Genomic DNA, 18,373 nt, shown 5'->3' on the forward strand with positions numbered 1-18,373 from the left:
CTAAACTCCTTACCTGGTATTGAATCAAAACCTAGACACCTCAGCTGAGAGGTTTTTTTTTTGTTTTGTTTTGTTTTTTTTTTTAAAGTGAATTTTATTAAGCAATATCTTAGGAGTAAGGAATTAGAAATACGTGTACAATTTAGTGTCATTTGATACCCCCAAGCACCTTCAAATTTCTAATTACTTGAGAAGGGCAAGATCATGTCACAAACCATACCCCCTTCGTTCTTTTTTCTAACTCCCCTTTTCATATTCTTCCAAAAGACCACACTACTTCCTCCCCTGGATGACCCACTCCATGGCAATCAGGGACAAAGAAAATGCAGTGTAGGTTTCTCCTCTTACTAATGCTATTGCTATCAAAGAACAGTGCCAAAAATTCTGGGAATTCTGTTTCCTTCACTTTGTTACTCCATGGCATTTTATGTTTAAAGGCAAGTCTTGCCAAGAGTCGTGGCTCACACTTGTAATCCCAGTACTTTGGGAGGCAGAGGCAGGCAGATCACTTGAGGTCAAAAGTTCAACACCAGCCTGACCAACATGGTGAAACCTCATCTCTACCAAAATATACAAAAAAAAAAAAAAAAATTATCTGGACCTGGTGGCATGCACCTGTAGTCCCATCTACTCTTTTATTTTATTTATGAATAAACAAATTTTATTTATAAATTTAATTTTGTTTATGAATACCTTTTATTTATAAATTTTATATTATTTATGAATAAATATATTTTTATTTATAAAGTTTATTTTATTTATAAATTTTATTCATAAAGTTTATTTTATTTATAAATTTTATTTATAAATTTTATTTTATTTATGAATAAATAAATTGTATTTTATTTATAAATTTTATTTATGTATTTTATTTATAAATTTCATTTATAAATTTTATTTATAAATAAATACATAGAAATAAAGGAGAATCTTTATTGTACTGTGGATTTGACAGAAAAAATTTAGAGATGATACTATATTGTAGGATTCCGGAAGTTTTTTTTTATGAAGTTGTTATTTAAGGAAGGAGTTTCTAACCCCATGAGAGGAATTCAGGGTTTGTAAAATATTTTGGAAAAGTCCCTTCCTTTCCATACTCATATACCCAGAATATGTGTAGATAGTGTGCGACACTGGGGAATACTCCAATGTTAGTGTGTTTTAAACCTGTCAGGTGCTGTGGATTTGTGTGAACCAGTCCAACAGGACTTCATTGTCTGTTCTTTTAAACTTGTAAAACCAATTCAGGAGGGATATAGGAAGGGTAACTGGAGTTTAAACTGGGAAATCCTATAGCACCATTTTATTAAAAAGATTATTTCTTTCTCTGTTTAATGCTACAGTTCTGCCTAAGCCACAGGCAGTCCTCTACAATCATCCATTTTATAGGGATATTAAGTTCCAGATGGAAGTTGTTCTGAAAACACATGCAGGTCCTCTCAGGGCCTGGGCAAAAAGACGTGATGCCCCATGTCACATTCCTAAACATTTTCCCTTGGACATAGCAACTCAAAGATTTCCCCCCCAAGATCTAACCTTGGGTTCAGTGCAAAATTATACATGTTTAAGGCTGCCAACCCAGGGATCCCATGTACCAGATTCAGGCTTGGGGTCTAAGTCTTTACTTTGGGTTTGAACAGTTATTTGGGGTAGTAGTGGAATAAGTTTATGCATTAGTATCTTCTCCTAGGGGAGTGGAGGCAAAAATATTTACCTAGTAGTAGTACAAATTAAAATAATTTTTTTGGTTGATTTATATCTGAACATAGAACAAATTAAACCTGTTCTCTGTGATGCAGAACTTGGGGGAAAAGGATAGCTCACCATTCCCACTGCCATGACCGCCACCAAAGTTCTTTCTTACTCCCTTTTCTGCCTATACTATTCATTTGGTTTTTATCATTTTTTTTTATTATCACTTAACTTCTCAATCATATGTTTCTTCATCTTTATCAGGGACGTGTGAAGAACAAGATTCACTTGGTATTCTATCTTGTGGTGAGAAAACTTCATTCTCAAAATGTCAAAACCAAGTAAACAAAGGTGCTTTAGTTACTTACACGTTTACTAAACATAACACATAAACTGAAGCCCAGAGTTCAAAATTTTCCCACCCTTCATGAGGGCGTATATGAAAGAAGCTTAGCAAAATGTCATCACTCAGTTTCTGGAATTAAAACAACTGAGCTGTTTGCCACACCCCACAGCTTGGCATGCAATCAGGAATTGAGGAATGTCAGGCTCCACTCAAATTAAGATGATGCAAAACAATTGCATTAGGGCGGTCTGCCCTCCTCCTACTCAAAATGCCTGGGAAGCAGGAAATACAAGTTCAGTTAAAATGGCCTTTCTGTAGTAGAAAAGTAATTGTCTCATGCCAGAGACAAATGAATAAATATTATTGATGATTCTACAATCAAAGGAGACTGGCTTTTGTTATTGTGACAGTCATTTGGCTGCCGCCTTGCAAATCAACACAAGTTAATAGACTGACGATGACTGAACGATTACAATGAAAAAAATAAAGCTTGCTTTTGATCCTTTCTAGGGGGAAAAAAGAAGCCAAGACATGTCCAGGGTAGAAGCAGTTCAGAGTTCTCTAAGAGGCAAATACAAGTTATCTACATTAGAGGGTATTTTAGTCAATGGTGAAGATTATGCTGCGTATAAGGATAACAACGTCTAAGGATAAGGAACTTCAGTACCCACTTGTATTTTGAGCTGGCATGGTGTCCTATTTGCAGGTAATTTCCCACCATGGATAATTCCTTTTGGAAGGCAGTATCTTACTTCCCACTGCAAAGGGCAAAGAGAATAAGGAATAGCCTGACGGCCAAGCAGTTACGATGATTTAGTTCTCTCAACTGGATTTTCCATACACGGTTTGGAATCTTTACTTCGTGATGCATACAAGAATGATAGCAATTCATTCTCAACAGCAGTGCCCACATCTGGGCCAGATGAGATGCTAAGAGATGCCGCTTCAGACAAGCCTTCTATTAATATAGTGAGCTTTGATATCCTTAAAGTATATGTATTGAAGCTATCCACAATATGTTTCTGTTACTTATTGCAAAACAACGCCTTAATTGATACAGAAAGCAAAGCAGATAGACACAAACAAAATATTCCTGGGAAAATACAGAGAAAATGGGATTGGTTATCTGGTCTGAATGCATCCAGTTGAAGTTCCCTAATATTTTGGTTTTGGAATTCAGCAATCCATGACAAAGAATCAGCATTGTCACCACCAAAGTATGGTAGCAAAAATGGAAGACCTGTATGGTGGCATGGCTCTTTCTAGTAGAATTAGATGGTGTAAAGAAAGGGAATTATAAACCCAAATATCTAAATTCAAGAACCAGAAATCAGATCTATAGATAGTTTTCGCCCACCTTCCACGAAGCATCTCCTACCCTCAAAAGCAGATTTCTTTCTCTTGTCTGAGAGTTCTTTCTCCATTGCTTGAGGATTATTTTGTTATCACCTCACCATAGTGATTTCCTTAAAGAAACAGTCCATTACCCACATGTCTCTCCTTATCCCTCCTTAGTCCACACCTGTCACTAGAGTTAGGTGTCAGTATAGCAAAGGGGATAAACTACAAATTAAAAACTTGCAAGTTTGGTTGATGTCATATACATAAAAAGAATCAAAGACTTGCCAATTTATATTGGGAAAAATCTGGAGGGCGTGTGTAAGAACAGATTTTAGGGTGCTCATACAAGGGTGAAACATTTTTAGATCACTAATACCAGTTGCTAAGATAAAATTCTCCTGCCATACTGTGAACACTGGTACTTATATAACTTCGTTAAAATGTTCCCAAGTGTGTTTTGAAGAAACTAATACAGTTAATCATCATCTCCAAGTGACTATATAAAGAAAGACATTTGAAAAATTATAAGTTTAATGTACGATGCAATTTTGGATATTTTATCAACTGTTCTTTTTTTGTTTCTTTTATCTCCTTCCCTTAGCTGCCTACACTTTTTTTTTCTTTTCCATGACAACTATTTGTGATATAATCAGTCTGATTAGATTATGAGAAAATATTAAGAAATTCTTAAATGTACCTTTTAGAATTCTTCCATTTGATTGTCTGAAACTGAAGTCTTTTCTCCTACTTGCAAGAAGAGAGAGCTGAGAATGAAAATGTCAAAATTAGTCTTCATATACTCATTGAACACTTGTCTTCTAGACTTCTCCATTACCAACTCACTAGTTTTCATATACTCATTGAACACTTGTCTTCTGGACTTCTCCATGACTAACTCACTAGTCTTCATATACTCATTGAACACTTGTCTTCTAGACTTCTCCATGACTAACTCACTAGTCTTCATATACTCATTGAACACTTGTCTTCTAGACTTCTCCATTACTAACTCTTCTTCTGTAACAAATTAGTTTTGTTTCCTCCCAACTAGTTGTTGCCCTGAGCAATGGCCCTAACACTCATGCCTTTCATAAATTGCGCTTAATTGTAATTCTCTGGCAACTGTTTTATAAAAATCAGCAGTATTTTTTCCCGTAGATTTAAATAACAGTTGTTTAAATAGTTTCGTGCCAATAGTTGTTTTCATGAAAGGAAAGAAGAAATTGGCCTAAAATCCACAAAGGGCCACAAGATGACATAACTATATTGCTTTTATTTACTCAGGGAGGAAAAGAATAAGCTTTTATGCTCTTTAAGGATTAGAATGAAAGCAAAAGTAGGGTGAAACTATGGGAAGAAACCTCGGAGGGTCAAAAGAACATAACCTCCTGGAAAGTATTAAAACAGCCATCCATAATAAATGGGTTATAAGTGGCTACTATCCATTTGGTTTTAAACAAAATGCAAAGGCAATATTAAAATGCCACTCTAAAATGTATGTTAGATGCATTGAAATATTTACATGGAATGTTACAAATAACCATTGGAAACTTATTCCTTCCTTGGAAGGTGTAAGAATTAGTCAGGGTTCTCCAGGGAAACACACACGAGAGAGAGAGAGAGAGAGACAGAGAGAGAGAGAGAGAAAGAGAGAGAGAGACCTATTTTAAAGAATTGACTCAATTATTGGGACTGGCAAGCCTGAAATTCATGGGACAGGTGGAAAAACTGGACTCAGATTTCAGATAAGAGTTGATATTGCATTCTTGAGTCTGAAGGGTGGAAATTCAGGCAGAATTTCCATGTGGCAGTCTGGAGACAGAATTCTTCTACTTAGGAAAACCTCGGTCTCTACTCTCAAGGCCTTCAACTGGTTGGATGAGGCCCACTCACATTATGGAGTGTAATCTGCTTTACTTGAAGTCAGCCAGTTGTAGATGTTAATCACATCTAAAAAATACTTTTCAGCAACATGCAGACTAGGGATTTACCAAACAACTGGGCACCATAATCTAGCTAAGATGATACATAAAATTAATTACCATGGAAGGTTTGGAGGAAGAGAACATTTTGCTTATGATGTGGTTATAATTGCTTTCATTTTTTTTAAATTTCATGGTTATTCTCTGCTGATTTTATTAAAAATTTAAAATAATTTTGAATATCTTAGACACAGATTCCTGTTTAATATTTTGTACTATAAGACTTGGCTGTGGCAAATTTTACCACTGGATTTACTGGAGTATATTAAGTTCATTTTTTTTTTCCTGCAAGTCAGCATCTGGTGGCTCAGGCTTTGCTTAGTCACTTAACAAAGTGGCCCACATGTAAAAATACTGTAAAGAACAGAGTAGACAAGTGATAATTAAAATTACAGAAATAAAAATTGTGTCCCCCAAAATGAAAGAAGGAGGACATCTTGTTCTGACATATTGGGACTCAGAGAAATGAATTAAACAGGAAGATGTACCAAAACACTTAAAGTTGAGTAGCAGATTATATTCCTCCAAAAATAGCACCAAAGCCTGCTTTTAATTATATCTTGAGACTATGTATCAAAAACTGAAAACATCCATATCCCACAAAAATCAAACTCCATCAGAGCCAGTGGTACAAGGCTAACTGTATTATTTCTTCAGAAACTGGATTTAGTTCTCTCAGCTATGACTTGATAATTCACATGTCACTCAGAATTATTTTTGTTCTAAATCTTGCAACCAATTTCCACACATAGCACATTAGAAAAGCCTTCTAAATGGATTTTCAAGTAAAGGAGGTGTCAAAAGACAGCCAAATATATGAATGGTCCTTATTTGGCCACCAATAAAAAAGTTTAACTTTAACTTTTATTATTTTTTAAAATAAACAAAGCTGCAATGTTTTCCTCTAAATTCCTTAGCATCATAAACAAAATTCCCTTTTGCAACATGCATGGTACATCATTTTATATTTCCTTAATAGTCTCACGAATATCTTTTCTCATTGAGATTCCACCTGTGTCCAGTAGAAGGAAAACTTAGCTGAAAGGAACATGAAATAGGCTGAAATACAAAATTTCTAAATTGCTAGTAGCCTTAGAACATCTTAACTCAATTTCAGAGATTGAGCTGCTTTGAAGCTGGGCTGCAGTCTATGTGAGGGCAGTGCTGCTTGAGGTTGATTCAGAACGTAGTCTTCAGGGCCCCAAGCTTAAAATGTGGGCCTAGATGCCACCGTCTTTACCCTGGGAAGCCGTCAAAAGCCCTGGCCAGGTCCTCAGCAGCTAATGTCCCCAAGGGAAAAATTGCCCTCTCAGCTGGATTCACTTTTCTGGACTTTAATCTTCTTTTGGATATTCACCTGATAATTTTTCACCATTTTTCTGAGCTTTTTGGTGTCATTAGGCTAATGGCTTTGATGAAATGTCCGTTTTTCACCTTGTCTTTAGTAGGAATATTCGTTCAAAGTATGCAGCCCTACCTTACCAGAAGTAGAATTCATCCCCATTTCTCAACTCTTTATATGTTTCCTGTCTCTCTTAATTTCGGATGTGCACAATGACCACCATATTGATGACCCAAACTAAGTATTATATAATGTCATTTACATACCGTAATGTGAATAACGTTGGTTTTAACATTATGTATCTAATTTTACTGACTTCTAACTGTGGTTTTTTATTTATTGTCTTTGAGCCTCTAGCCGGGGCTTCTTTCCAATTTAAAAAGCCTCCCTACCTTAAGGTTATCTATTCTTCTCCTACCCACATTTGACGGTCTAGCTTGAAGCCAATTCAGTCCATGATTCCTTCTTCTATCCCTCCTTTCCATTTGATCACCTCCTTTTCCAAACACCACTTTACTTATTCTTTGTATGATAGAGATAGGGTTTACATTCCTTATGGATTGGCTAGTATGATAGTGGGCAAGATGATTCTGTTGGCCACTCTGCATTGCAAACTCCCCTAGAACAGGTTTTAAGTTCTTAGTCTTTTCGCCTAAGACGATCAGGAAAATGCAAATCAAAACCACAATGCAATACCAGCTTACTCCTGCAAGAATGGTCATAAACAAAAAAATCAAAAAATAATAGATGTTGGCATGGATGTGGTGAACAGGGAACACTGCTACACAGCTGGTGGGAATGTAAACTAGTACAACCACTATGGAAAACAGTGTGGAGATTTCTTAAAGAACTAAAAGTAGAACTACCATTTGACCCAGCAATCTCACTACTGGGTATCTACCCAGAGGAAAAGAAGTCATTATAAGAAAAAGATACTTGCACATGCATGTTTATAGCAGCACAATTCGCAATTGCAAAACGTGGAACCAACCCAAATGCCCAACAATCAATGAGTGGAATAAAGAAACTGTGGCATACACACATACACACTCACACACAATAGAATACTACTCAGTGATAAAAAGGAATGAATTAACAGCATTTGCAGTGGCCTGAATGAGATTGGAGACTATTATTCTAAGTGAAGTAACTCAGGAATGGAAAACCAAACATCACATGTTCTCACTCATAAGTGGGAGCTAAGCTATGAGGATGCAAAGGCATAAGAGTGACACAGGGGACTCAGGGGGAAAGAATGAGAAGGGGGTAAGGGATAAAAGATTACAAATTATGTGCTGTGTATACTGCTTGGGTGATGGGTGCACCAAAATCTCACAAATCACCACTAAAGAACTTAATCATATAATCAAACACCACCTGTTCCCCAATAACCTATGAAAACAAAGAACAAAAGACAGATTTCTGAAAGAAAAAAAAAGAGAAAAAAAAGACCCCTGAGGTCTGTCTGAAACACACTGCTCCACTGCCTCTCGTGGTTGCTTATGCCTAATCATGCCTTAGCCCAGTCTCCTACTCCAGATCGCAATCTCTCGAATTGTGGTTAGGTGTCTTATAACACTCACATTTAACTCAATTATGGTACTTTATTCATTCATCCAGTAACATTTGGGTGTTTACCATGTGTGAGGTGCTTGCTGACTTCTAGAGACACACATATGAACAAGGAGACATTGTTCTTCACTCATTCCTTGCAGTGCCATGTAGGTGAAAAGAAATATCTTTCCTTCTCATCTTAGGTTCATGGCCAGGACCATGATAACAAAAGACATATTAACCAAAAAAAAAAAAAAGCATACAATTAATTTTTTTTAATTTTACTTAAAAATTTTTGTGGGTATATAGTAGGTGTACATATTTTTGGGGTACATGAGACGTTTTGATACGTGAAATAAGTACATCATGGAGACTCCCCTCAGTTGTTTGAGTTACGAACAATCCAAGTATATTCTTTAAAGTTATTTAAAAGTTATTTAAAAATATAGAATTATTATTGACTATAGTCACCCTATTATACTATCAAATAGTAGGCCTTATTATTCTTTCTATTTTTTTTTTGTACTTATTAACCATCACCACCTCCCTGCAAATCCCCCACACTGTTCCTAGCCTCTGGTAACCACCCTTCAAATCGTTATGTCCATGAGTTCAGCTGTTTTTTAGATCCCACACATAAGTGAGAACATGCTATGTTTTTCTTTCTGTGCCCAGCTTATTTCACTTAACATAATGGTCTTCTTCAGTTCCATCATGTTGTTGCAAATGACTAGATCTCATTCTTTTTTATGGCTGAATAGTACTCCATTGTGTATATGTTTCACATTTTCTTTATCCATTTATCTGTCGATGGGCATTTAAGTTGCTTCCTAATCTTAGCTATTGTAAACAGTGCCACAACAAACATAGGTGCGCAGATATCTCTTTAATATAGAGATTTCCTCTCTTTTGGGTATATACCCAGTAGTGGGATTGCTGGATCATATGGTAGCTCAATTTTTAGTTTTTTGAGGAACCACTAAATGCTTCTCTATAGTGGTTTTACCAATTTACACTTCCACCAACAGTGTACAAGGGTTCCCTTTTCTCCACATCCTTGCAAGCATTTGTTATTGCCTGTATTTTGGGTATAAGCCATTTGGACGAGGGTGAGATGATTTCTCATTGTAAGGTTTTTTTTTTTTTTTTTTTTTTTGGCGTATATCTGATGATCAGTGATGTTGCGCACCTTTTCATATTCCTGTTTTCTATTTGTATGTCTTATTTTGGGTAATGTCTATTCAGACCTTTTGCCCATCTTTTGATTGGAATATTAGATTTTTTTTTTTCCCTACAGAGTCGTTTGAGCTCCTTATGTATTTTGATTATTAATCGCTTGTCAAGTGAGTAGTTGTAGTTTGCAAATATTTTCTGCCCTTCTGTGGGTTGTCTCTTCACTTTGTTGATTGTATCTTTTGCTATGTAGGAGCTTTTTAACTTGATGTTATCCTATTCATCCATTTTTGCTTTGGTTGTCTGTGTTTGTGGGGTATTGCTCAAGAAATCTTTGCTTAGATCAACGTTCTGGAGAATTTCCCCAATGTTTTCTTGTAGTAGTTTTATAGTTTGGGGTATTAGACTTAAATCTTTAATCCATTTTGATTTGACTTTTGTATATGGTTGGAGATAGGGACCTAGTTTCATTTTTCTGCATCTGTAAAACAAGTTTTCCCAGCACCATTTATTGAAGAGACTATCTTTTTCCCAGTGCATGTTCTTGGTACCTTTGTCAAAAATACTGTAGGCACGTCTTACTTCTGGGTTCTCTATTCTCATTGGTCTATGTGTCTGTCTTTATGTCAGTATCCTGCCATTTTGGTTACTACAGCTCTGTAGTATAATGTGAAGTCAAGTAATGTGATTCCTCCAGTTTTGTTCTTTTTACTCAGGATTTCTTTGGCTAGTCTGGATCTTTTCTGGTTCCATATAATTGTTAGGTTTTTTTTTCTTTTTCTGTGATGAATGTCAATGGTACTTTGACAGAGATTGCATTGAATCTGTAGATTGCTTTGGGTAGTAGCGATATTTTAACAATATTGATTCTTCCAATCCATGAACATGAATATTTTTCCATTTTTTGGTGTCCTCTTCAATTTCCTTCATTAGTGTTTTATAGTTTTCATTATACAGATCATGAAATATTTGGTTAAGTTAATTCCTGGATATCTAATTTTATGTATTGCTATCGTAAGTGGGATTGCTTTTTTATTTCTTTCTCACATTGTTCACTGTTGGAATATAGAAATGCTACTGATTTTCGTATGTTGATTTTATATCCTGCAACTTTACTGAATTTATCAGTAAATTTAACAGTTCTTATGGTTTTCTTGTGAAATCTTTAAGTATTTCCAAATATAAGATCACATCATCTGCAAACAAGGATAATTTGATTTCTTCCTTTCTAATTTGGAGCCCTTTACATCTTTCTCTTGTCTGAATGCTCTGGCTAGGACTTCCAGTATTATAATGAATAACAATAGTGACAGTGGGCATCCATGCCATGTTCCAGATCTTAGAGGAAAAGCTTTCAGTGTTTCCCCATTCAATATGATACTAGCTGTGGGCCTGTCATATACGGCTTTTATTGTGTTGAGGTAAGTTTCTTCTATACCCAGTTTTTTGAGGACTTTTATATGAAGAGATGTTGAATTTTATCAAATGCTTTTTCCACATCAATTGAAATGATCATATGGTTTTATCCTTCATTCTGTTGATATGATGTAGCATGCTAATTGATTTTGTGTGTGTTGAACAATCCTTGGATCCCAGGGATAAATCCCACTTGGTCATGATAAATAATCATTCTAATATATTGTTGAATTCAGTTTGCTGGAATTATTTGAGGATTTTTGCATCAATATACATCAGAGATATTAACCTGTAGTTTTCTTTTTTTTGTTGTCTTTGTCCGGTTTTGCTATCAGGGTAATACTGGTCTTATAGAATGAGTTTGGAAATACTCCCTCTTCAACTATTTTTAGGAATAGTTTGAGTAGGATTTAAATTTATTTAATATAAATTTTATGTAACATAGGAGCCTTCAGAAATGAAGATCCCCCAAACAGGTAAGCTTGCGTATTTTAATGCTTCAGTTTGATTAAGAGTAAACAGTTGTCAAGAATTATGATTGGACAAAGAGGGCATAATCTAGTGGTAATAAACTGGGCTGGGGGGAGGCAGGAATTTAGTAAGTTCTGCTTCTTTTCTGTGTCCCTGTTTCTCTCCTCCTGGTATAGGGAGGATACCTCTGAAATGAGGGTGTAGAGAAGGTCAAAGAGTAAGCTTGCTGGGATTTGTAGCCTGCTTTAGGAGAGAAGTGTGATGGGAAAGTGAGAGTGACCTTTCTGCTTCTGCTGTTTTCTCAAAAGTCAAGGTGTCACATGTTGGGGTAACATGTCCTCAATCCCACTAACCACATTTTGTCTTGTGTTTGCCTATCTGTGTTTCAGCTTTCTATAGTTACTTGATATGTCTACAATTACTTTGAAGGCAAGAAGAGTATGCCATGTTTACTCTGTATGCAACACCTAACCAAAACTCAATAAATATTTGCTAAATTTAGAATAGCTGCATGTTCTTCAAACTCATGATTCTAAACATATCTGAATCCAAAATCTCTGGTGTCTGCACTCCAAAATGGACAGCCATCTCTGGCACAAGTGGTTTAAATAAGCTAACAAACAAAGAAGTGTTTGAACAAATTCGCAAACAAAACAAACGAAAAATGAAGTGTTACATTAATCTACATGCAATAAAAATTCAGAATGCTGTATCTAGTAGCACCATCCATGCTCCTGTGGACCAAAACACCAGCTGGTTTTGCTCAGTGTATGTATCAGTCACCAAGCACAGCACGGCATTCACACAGCTAATTCCAAAATGTTTTTGAAATATACAGATGCGACTTAAAATTGTGCTTACCCCAAAAGTTTACAGAATTTAAAGCAAAATTCCCACCTGCACATGGCGTGTTCACTTTTTACAGTTCATGGTTTACAGGCCTCTAACACTAGCATTTACTTCATGACACACGCAGGAAGAGCTACAACTGTGTATTTACTCTTGGGATGGCTCAGATCCAGAGTAAGTAATGAAATCAAATTACACTACTCCAGCATTCCCCTTCAAACTCAACCTTGCAGCTCCATATTTTAATAATTGTACATTGGTCATTTTCGGTCATAAAACATTTGCAATTTGTTAGTCTTAGCGGCCATTAGATGGCAGTGGTAAACCATAATATCCGTGGCATTTTGTTTGGTTCTTGTTTTCTTAGGCATAGTGCAAATCGTTTTTCAAAAAGCAAAAGGCTGAAGAGAATTTTCAAAATAGAGATAAGCAGCTAAATCTCCTTGAAAAATACAAATTTAATTAAATCCCCCCTACTTGAAATAAAAGAAATTTTAATATATATTTTCTTCCTGAGGCTTAGATTTTTAAATAGTGGCTAACAGCACACTCTGTAGTTACATGGACAAGGGATTGAATTTTTTCCTTCAAAACTCACCAACAAGTTCATTGTAGGCAATTACTAAATCTTTTCAACCTTTGTTTTCAAATCCATAAACGCTATTCTTATAGTGCCAAACCCTACAGTGCAGTTTAGGCCACATAATTCTCAATAAATGCAAACTCTAATAAAATAAAAATTATTTTATTACCAGAAGCTTGGTAGGTGGAAGAAAATTAAACTAAAAAGCCTTCACCTTAAGTTTAAAGATGGAGAGAGTGATCGGACACTGTGGTTCACACCTGTAATCTTAGTACTTTGGGGGGCCAAGGTGGGCAGATCACTTGAGGTCAGGAGTTCAAGACAAGCCTGGCCAACATGGTGAAACCCCATCTCTACTAAAAATATAAAAATCAGCAAGGCACAGTGATCCGTGCCTGTAGTCCCAGTTACTCTGGAGGCTGAGACAGGATTGCTCGAGCCAGAGAGGTGGAGGTCATATGAGCCGAGATCATGCCACTGCACTCTAGCCTGGGTGATGGAAGTGAAACTCTGTCTCAATCAATCAATCAATCAATAGAGAGAAAGAAGTATGAAGAACAGAAATAAAGGAAACATCTAATAGGTTTTGCAAGAGAAGCAGTGACAGAGTGAAAACATCAATTTTAGAGCTTCATAGACTAGTGGTGGAATACTGATTTTGCTGTTGACTACCTGTCACAGAAAGAAAGAGTCAAAGGAATAATCCTTACATTGCTAAGCCTCAGTTTCTTTATATGTGAACCAGGACTCATGACACTTTTAGGGCTAAGATAAGATAAAGCAAGCTAATATACATAAAGTACTTGTCAAATAGTAAGTGCTCAATGTTGCTCTTTCTTTTCCTTGCAGATTTTAATAAAAAACTACTAATAAATTTTGGACACTAAAGTTGGATTTCATTATTTTCCTCGGGCTTAAGCTCTCTCAGAAGTCTGTGGAACATACAGATCTAGTAACCCCACTCTGTGTTTCTCTATGCAAAGGTTAATGTTACAGGTCTTTACAATTTAAAAACCTTTGGCCAAGCACGGTGGCTCATGCCTGTAATCCCAGCGCTTTGGGAGTCCGAGGTGGGTGGATCGCCTGAGGTCAGGCCAACACAGTGAAACCTCGTCTCTAAAAAAATACAAAAATTAGCCAGGTGTGGTGGACACACTTGTAATCCCAGCTACTCCAGAGGCTGAGGCATGAGAATCGCTTGAACTCGGAAAACAGAAGTTGCAGTGAGCCGAGATTGCATCACTGCACTCCCACCTGGGTGACAGAGCGAGACTCTTGTCTCAAATAAAGAAATAAATACAATACATTTTAAAAAAACTTCCATCCAAACCTACAGATTATCTTAAATCTTCAACAGCTTTCTTTAAGCTTCCGTTCTCTGGGTGAGATGTTAATGGGTGTTGAGATGATAAGACAAGTCAGCCTAAGGAATTAGAAAACACACAGAGAATTAATCCCCTAAATGGAAACACAGTCACTTCATGATCTATGTTTTAAAAGATTATGAGAAATAAACTCCTTCGAAATGATGTCTATGGTTTTTCTCCAGGGCAGGGGTGGGGTTAAGAGAATTAAATTATGGATTAAAGAAAGCAAAAATACAAGCAAATTGTGTTGACTGGTGGATCAATGTTGACCTAACAGGTGATGCTATCAGTCCCAGTAAAGAATACTAACAGTAGCAATGTGAACAATGTTCTGTGTCCTTACTCTTCAATATGTAAATGGCATTTCCATGGATTAGAATTTGTGTGTTCAATAGTAGAAAAACAGATGCTATCAATTTGTAAACAGGCCGGGTGTGGTGGCTCAAGCCTGTAATCCCAGCACTCTGGAGGCCGAGGGGGGTGGATCACATGAGGTCAGGAGTGTGAGACCAGCCTGGCCGACATGGTGAAATTTCATCTCTACTAAAAATACAAGAAGTATCCAGGCAGGGTGGCACACACCTGTAATCCCAGGTACTCAAGAAGCTGAGGCACAAGAATTGCTTGAACCCAGGAGGCGGAGGTTGCAGTGAGCCGAGATCGCATCACTACACTCCAGCCTGAGAGACAGAGTGAGACTCCGTCTCAAGAAAAATAAATAAATGAAATCTGTAAATAGATCCCCATTTATAGAAGAAGATATATGCCCAAGAAAGGATACATTTTCTTGGGCATATATCTTCTTGGGAATATCTGTGCTCTGTTACCTACTCATTCTTTGTTTTTAAAGAGAGCAGCATAGTTAAAAATGTTGAAAAATGTAGCCATCCTACAGTCTGACTGATTACCAATGGCGAGACTGAGGCTTTGAGAGACCAGATTTTTCCAGGCTGCACAGGTTGTTAGTGGCACTACTTGCCTAATTCCCAATCCGGTACTTTTTTTTTTTTTTTTTTTTGAGACGGAGTCTCGCTCTGTCGCCCAGGCTGCAGTGCAGTGGCGCGATCTCAGCTCACTGCAAGCTCAGCCTCCCGGGTTCCCGCCATTCTCCTGCCTCAGCCTCCCGAGTAGCCGGGACTACAGGTGCCGCCACCACGCCCGGCTCATTTTTTTTTTTTTTTTTTTTTTGTATTTTTAGTAGAGGCAGAGTTTCACCGTGTTAGCCAGGATGGTCTCGATCTCTTGATCTCGTGATCCACCCGCCTCGGCCTCCCAAAGTGCTGGGATTACAGGCGTGAACCACCGAACCCAGCCAATACTTTGATTTTTAACATCCTGCCTCACAGAATAGAAAAAATGCAGTTAGATTCTAGTCTTTTTCATTTTAAGTTTTAACTAATTGCTATGCCTCCTTTTAGATTGCAGACTGAAGAGTTGCTGATTATAAAAAGCAAGCAGACCATAAAATGAAAACCCTGCTTATAAATCCAAATTAAGAGCATACCTTTATTGGACAGTTTTAGGGACCTGGAGGGATTCCTAGTCTTTTAATTTCTTATTTATTCAGGAAACAAGGGTGTAAACAACATAAATACTTCAAAAACACTATTTTAACTGCTGCTAATCTTGAAAGCCAAAATGAGAGAATAGTGGAATAATAACCCTGTCTAGGGGTAACCTGGGTGAAAAGCCAAACACTTAGCTGAATTGGCTGTCCTGTCAATCTTGCCTTTCATTCCCAGGGTGGTAGAAAGGTATTGAGATGTCTCCATTTTGTTGCTTAATCCTGCTGGCCAAAAAGGCTGAGGTTTCTCATTAATTTAATGGGAGGCTGCTAAGTCCTTACCATTCTCACCATGGAATGCGCCATGGTCAGCATACCTGTCATTCCCAATTTATGATTGTCTGATAGCTCAAATGCTGCTGTGCTCGATCATCTCAGGGAATCCATTCTCTTTTGGTGCACCTTGGATAGAGATATTTCAATCTAAGAACGGCACATTTTAAATGTCAAATAATAAACTAACATGTTCGTGATTGTAAAAATAATTGTTTTCCTTGACAAAAAAGAGTTTCTTGGAACATAATCCAAATGACATTAGAATGTAGTTGAGACATTAAACTTTCTTTTTTAAAGTTGTGAGCAGCTGGGAACGGTGACTCATGCCTGTTATCCCAGCACCTTGGGAGGCTGAGGCAGGCAGATAGCCTGAGCCCAGGAGTTCGAGACCAGCCTAGGCCACATTGTGAAACCAAATCTCTACTAAAAATACAGAAATTAGCCAGGCATGGTGGCGTGCACTTGTAGTCCCAGCTATTGAGGAGCCTGAAAGGTGGGAGGATCGCTTGAGCCCAAGAGGTCACAGCGGCAGCGAGCCACGATTGTGCCATGGCAACTCAGCCTGGGTGACAGTGTGAGACCCTATCTCAAAAAAAAAAAAAAAAAAAAAAAAAAAAAGATTAAATTAAAAAGTGTGGGCAATGTCCGTAATGTGCAGTTTATGGATTAAATGTTAATTTAAAGAATACCTTACAAAATATACCTATTCTCTTAGAGATTCCATTATAACTCAAACTAAAAAGTTCTATATTACTAGATGGTTAACCTCAGTTAAAGACAAGGAACATAAGGCTAAGAGCAGTTAAATCATCGGGCACAGGTAACACAGCCGGTCAAGTCAATGGAGCCCAGAACATCTAATTCCTCAACTGGCACGTTGTTTTTCACTAGAACGTGTTGTTCTTGTTAGGAATTATTTTGATTCTGGTTCACCTGGGAGATTGAAGGGATAAGCCAGATTGCTCTCATATCTTGGAGTTCTGGGTGGAGATGGGGAAGGAGGGGGAAGAATACCTAATCTGAGCAAGTTTTATAAAGAGGATAGCATTTGAAGCCACTGTGTGTTGAATAAACATGGAGACAGACTTGGTCCAGTGGAAAGATTATGAATCTCTCCTTGATGGTTACTTGATCACTTGACTCTTAGTTTTCCTAAGAATAAATAGGAAAAAAACCATAAGCCTTGGGAAGTTGTTTAAGGGAAAATTGGGTAGACTATGTAAAGCATCTAGCAGAGTGATTTATTCACATTTGGTGTTTAGTTAACATAAAAACTAATTTCCCAGGCTTCTAAGGCAATTAACCACTGAAACTAAATTTGAAATTAAAGCTGGGCATAGGGTAAGAAAGCAAGAAGTAAGAGAGACTTGGAGTCTGTTGTACTCTAATTAAGTGAAATGTGCAAAGGAGAAAAAGTGTTAATCTTTTCCTCACCTGTTTCAATGTTCCCAGGTAAGGCACCTGTAACAAAAGATAGATTAACAAGAGAAAAACAAATCTATTTAATATAAGTTTTGCCCGACATGGGAGCCTTCAGAAATGAAAACCCACTGGGCGCAGGGGCTCACGTCTGTAATCCCAGCACTTTGGGAGGCCGAGGCGGGTTGATCACTTGAAGTCAGAATTTCGAGACCATCCTGGCCAACATGGTGCAACCCCTTCTCTAATAAAAATACAAAAATTAGCTGGGAGTGGTGTGCATGACTGTAATCCTAGCTACTTGGGAAGTTGAGACAGTCAAATCTCTTGAATCCAGGAGGCAGAGGTTGCAGTGAGCCAAGATCGTGTCATTGCATTCCAGCCTAGGTGACAGAGCAAGAATCTGACTCCAAGAAAAAGGAAAAGAAAAAAAAAAGAAAAAAAAAAAAAAATGACCCAAAGAAACAGGGAAACCTATATGTTTTTATGCTTAGGTAAGAGGAAGAGTGGAGAGTTGTGCAGAAGTGTGATTGGACAAACGAGGTATGATCTAATGGTCACAAACCCCATCTTAGCAAGGCCTGTTTGTTCAGATTCTTCTCTGTGTCTCTCTGACTTCAGAGATAAGAACATTCTTTCCCTCCAGGTACAAGGAGGGCACCTCAGGGAACAGGATTTTATGACCTGCTTCCCGGGAAACTCACTGATTTTATTCTCTGCTACAGGAGAGAAGGTCAGAGAATTATTTCTACGTTTTATGGCCTGCTTCAGAGGAGAAGGGGCAAGGGGAAGGTGAGGGTGACCTTCATGTTTCTATAATTTTTCAAATGTCAAGATGCCACATTCTGGGTTAGTGTGTCCTGAACCCTATCAACTGCAAAACTTTAAAAAGTTCAGGAACATACCAGTGTACTGTTCTGTTTGTTCAGGAAATACAGTGCTGTTTAATAAAGTTAACGAATCATAGGCCATCTAGTCTGTGTTTCCTAAACATTCTG

The 18,373-nt window shown here is 37.3% G+C and overlaps 1 long non-coding RNA gene across 1 annotated transcript in view; it reads left to right on the forward strand.

Moving 5' to 3' along the window:
• Window positions 1-18,165, forward strand: part of LOC126951132 (uncharacterized) — a 38,464-nt gene extending 20,299 nt beyond the window's left edge. Inside the window, exon 3 of the long non-coding RNA XR_007724365.1 lies at window positions 18,101-18,165. This is a non-coding gene — a long non-coding RNA (uncharacterized LOC126951132). The remainder of the gene's footprint in view (window positions 1-18,100) is intronic.
• The last annotated feature ends 208 nt before the right edge of the window (window positions 18,166-18,373 follow it).

The sequence above is a fragment of the Macaca thibetana genome, chromosome 3 (assembly GCF_024542745.1).
Source record: "Macaca thibetana thibetana isolate TM-01 chromosome 3, ASM2454274v1, whole genome shotgun sequence".
Classification (NCBI taxonomy): Eukaryota; Metazoa; Chordata; class Mammalia; order Primates; family Cercopithecidae; genus Macaca; species Macaca thibetana.